The sequence below is a fragment of the Puma concolor genome, chromosome E4 (assembly GCF_028749965.1).
Source record: "Puma concolor isolate L17-30 chromosome E4, mPumCon1.1.hap2, whole genome shotgun sequence".
Taxonomy (NCBI): domain Eukaryota; kingdom Metazoa; phylum Chordata; class Mammalia; order Carnivora; family Felidae; genus Puma; species Puma concolor.
Window position 1 is genome coordinate 62544721 of NC_141683.1, and position 4576 is coordinate 62549296.

General features: G+C 35.0%; 1 non-coding gene across 1 annotated transcript; it reads left to right on the forward strand.

The window, feature by feature from the left end:
- Window positions 1–3384: 3384 nt before the first annotated feature.
- LOC112863233 (U2 spliceosomal RNA) lies at window positions 3385–3574 on the forward strand. Its single transcript, XR_003223890.1, has one exon. It is a non-coding gene; the product is annotated as a U2 spliceosomal RNA (small nuclear RNA).
- The last annotated feature ends 1002 nt before the right edge of the window (window positions 3575–4576 follow it).

Sequence of the window (4576 nt, forward strand, 5' to 3'; positions counted from 1 at the left end):
GTGCTCAGTGTCCCCATCGTGATAACAGCAACACAGCTGCCCTCTTTTGTTAACAGTCCATTACTGAGTCATATTCAACTGAATCCAGCGGTTCTCTCACACCCTTTCTCTCCCCCTTCCTTTTATGAAGAGTCAGTGACAATTCTTTAATCTCTGGCTGAGGAAAAAGAGGAAGCAGGTCAGAGTGATCATTGGCCATTAATTGCAGCTTTGCTGCTGGAAAAGGGGACATTGGTACCCTCTTTTCAGTAGCTGCCACTGCAGCAGGCTGAAGGATGGGCCACATAACTTGACCATCTCACTCACAATACAAGGAGGTATTTAACCTAAAGTTCAAGGTAGGAGTCATAATATAACAGATTTCACAGACACTAATGTCCATTAATGTTCATGCTTATTATACATATTTTATGATTTGCTTCCTAATTTTCTTAATGACTGCTAAGAACTTAGTCTTTTTTTTTTTCCTGGTAAATTCTCTCTCTCTACACCCACCCCCAATTATTTTAAAATAGTCCTAACTTTTACTCTGCATCCTAAGTGTTTATTCTATCAATAATGTTTCTATGTACAACAAAAAGTTATACAGCTTTATTTGTTAGTAGATTCTTACTTTGCTCTTTAAAAATGAAGACAGAAAAAAATGTAAATGTGTTATTCTCACATGTTGTGTCTATATACCTGAAAAACCCAAGATAATTAACTTAAAAGCCATTATAAACAAGAAGAAAATTCAGCAAGCTGTCTAGTACAAAATTAATGCAGAAAAAAACCAACAGCTTTTCAGTGTGCATATAATAATTAACTAATAAATATTTTAACCCTATTGGGAAACAAAAGCAAAAAGAAACTATTGGGACCTCATCAAGATAAAAGCCTTCTGCACAATGAAAGAAATAATCAGCAAAACTAAAAGACAATAGATGGAATGGGAGAAGATATTTGCAAATGACATATCAGATAAAGGGTTAGTATCCAAAATCTATAAAGAACTTAACAAATTCAACACCCAAAAAGCAAATACCGGTGAAGAAATGGGCAGAAGACATGAATAGACACTTTTCCAAAGAAGACATCCAGATAGCCAACAGGCACATGAAAAGATGCTCAATGTCACTCATCATCAGGGAAATACAAATCAAAACCTCATTGAAATACCCCCTCACAATGGTAACAGTGGCTATAATTAACAACTCAGGAAACAACAGGTGTTGGCAAGGATGTGGAGAAAGGGGAACCTTCTTGCACCGTTGGTGGGAATGCAAACTGGTGCAGCCACTCTGGAAAACAGCGTGGTGGTTCCTTAAAAAATTAAAAATAGAACTACCCTACAACCCAGCACTTGCACTACTGGGAATTTATCCAAAGGATTCAGGAGTCCTGATTCAAAGAAGTACATGTACCCCAATGTTTATAGCAGTGCTATCAACAATAGGCAAATTACGGAAAGAGCCCAAATGTCTATCAACTGATGGATAAAGAAGATGTGATATATAAATATATATATATATATATATATATATATTTTTTTTTATATATATATATCCACACACATACATAAATACATACATATACACACACACACACACACACAAATGGAATACTACTCAGTGATAAAAAAGAATAAAATCTTGCCATTTGCAACAATGTGGAAGAACTAAAGGGTATTATGCTAAGCAAAATAAGTCAGTCAGAGAAACACAGATATCATATGATTTCACTCACATGTGGAATTTGAGAAACTTAACAGGTGATCAAAGGGGAAGGTAAGGAAAAATATGATAAAAACAGAGAGGGAAGCAAACCATAAGAGACTCTTAAATACAGAGAACAAAATGAGGGTTGATGGGGGTGGGGACAATGGGTGATGGGCAATGAGGAGGGAACATGGGATGACCATTGGGTATTGTATGTAATCTACTCCTAAAGCCAAGACTACACTATATCAGTTAATTGAAAATAAATAAATAAATAAATAAATAAATAAATAAATAAATAGCATGAGGCTTCCAGCTTTGTTCCTTTTTCTCAAAATCATTTTGGTTATTCACGGTCTTGTGGTTCCATATGAATTTTAGGGTTGTTTTTAATCTATGTCTGTGAAAAATACCTTTGGGGATTTGATAAATTGCACTGAATCTGTAGATTTCTTCGGTTACTTTGGATCTTTTAACACTATTAATTCTTCTAATACATGAACATGACAAAGCTGTCCATTTATTTGTCTGCTTAAATTTCTTTCATCAGTGTTTTATACTTCTTTTTTCTTTCTATTTTTTTTAGTATAATTGACACACAATGTTACTTTAGTTTCAGATGTACAACTTAATGATTCAAAAAGCTTATATATTATGCCCTGTTCACCACAAGTATAGCAACCATATGTCTCAATACATCACTATTACAGTATCATTAAGTATAGAAGGCACTTATGCTGTGCCTTTTATTCCCATGACTTATTCCTTCCATAAGTGGAAGCCTTTATCTCCCACTCTCCTTCGCCCATTTTGCCAATCCCTCCTCCCCTTTAGCAACCATCAGTTTGTTCTCTGTATTTGTAGGTTTGGTTCTGCTTTTTGTTTGTTTATTCATTTGGGTTTTTCATCAGTGTTTTATACTTCCTAGTGTATAAGTCACTCACCTCCTTGGTTAAGTTTATTCCTAAGTATGTTATTCTTTTTGATCCTATTGTAAATGGGATTGTATTTGTAATTTCCTTTTGGGATAGCTTATTGTTGGTGTGCATAAATGCAACTGACTTCTATGTTGATTTGTGTTCTGTAACTTTGCTGAATTTGTTTATTAGTACTAAAAGTTTTTTTTTCTGTGTGTGTGTGTGTGTGTGTGTGTGTGTGTGTGTGTGTGTGTAATCTTTAGTATTTTCCATGTATAAGATCATGTCTTCTGAAAATAGAGACAATTTTACTTCTTCCTTTCCTATTTGAATGCCTTTTCTTTTCTTGCCTTATTGCTCTGGCTTGGACTTTCAGTATGATGTTGAATACAGGTGATGGCAGTGGGCATTCTTGTCTTGATTTTGAAACCTATTAAAATGAAATAGTAATCAAATAGTCTACTACATGCACATAAAGAAATATACAGATCAATCAACATAAGAGTCAAGAAACATACAGATACTTATGGGGACAGTTTTGAGACATGAACACTTCAAATCAATGGTAAAGATGAACTGTCAATAAATTAGTCAGAGAGTTTTGGGGAGCCAAGCATCTAGGAAAAAAATACTCTGGATTACATCAAAACAAATTTTAGCCGATTAAGTATACTAAAGGGAAAAATGAGATAATGAAAATACTGGAAGGAAATATGGAAGAATTTTAAAAGCAGTCTCAGACTTGGGGACCTTTTAAAACCTGACATGATGTGGCTTCTCAGCCTTTTAGCTAAGATCAAGCATACTATTTGTTCTTATCAGTTTAATCTCTGGTATGTCCTCTCTCCAAGGGCAGTATATCAAACGGATTTTTGGACCAGGAAATGGAATAGGAGCTTGCTCTGTCCACTCCACGCATCAATCTGGAATTGCAGTACCTCCAGTAATGGTGTACCCCCTCAGGGGAATAAAAAAATAAAACAAAATAAAGACTGATAAAACACACAAAAGCCATATAAGAAAAAAATCGATAGTTTTGCTACATAAAAATGTTAAATTTATGCTAATAAACTCAGGGAAATTATTTTCAACATATAAAAACAAAGGGCTAATTTCCATATTCACAAATATCTACAAATTGTTAAAAAAAAATGCCTTACAACTATATGGAAAAATGGGAAAATGGGCAAAAAACATAATCAATTCACCAAAAATACAAATGGTTTTAAAATAGGAAGATGTGAGGGGTGCCTGGGTGGCTCAGTCAGTTGAGTGTCCAACTTTGGCTCCTGTCACGGTCTCATGGATCGTGAGTTCAAGCCCTGCATAAGGCTCTGTGCTGACAGCTCACAGCCTGGAACCTGCTTCAGATTCTGTATCTCCCTCTCTCTCTGCCCCTCCCCCAGCCACGTGCGCACTCTCTCACACACAAATATAAATAAACATTAAAAAAGTTTTTAAGTAATATAGGAAGATGTTGAAGTTTTACCCATATTAGGAGAAATGAAAGTTAAAATCACAATAAGAGTCTTTTTTTCACCCAATATATTGGAAAAGACCAAAAAAAATTGACAAAAAGCAATCTTGGAGAGAGTGTGGTGTTAATATAAATTGCTACATCCCTCTGAAGGACAATTTCAGCACTATTCACACACAATATGCTCATAACTTTTGATCCATCAATTCCTCTTCCAAGTTTCTATTCCTAAATTATATTCTCACAAAAGAAATACAGGTACACAGAAAATCACTTAATTATTGTGGTGATAGTCAGTGCCTGAAAACAACCTATATGTGTTTCAATGGGAGACTAGAGAAATCAACTCTGGTATGTTCAACCAATGGAATACTTTGTAACCACTAAAAAGAATAAGACATACCTCATTCTGTTCTAACTGACCTGAAATGAAAGCCAAACTACAGTTGGCCCTTAAACAACACAGAGCTTAGGGGTGCCAACAA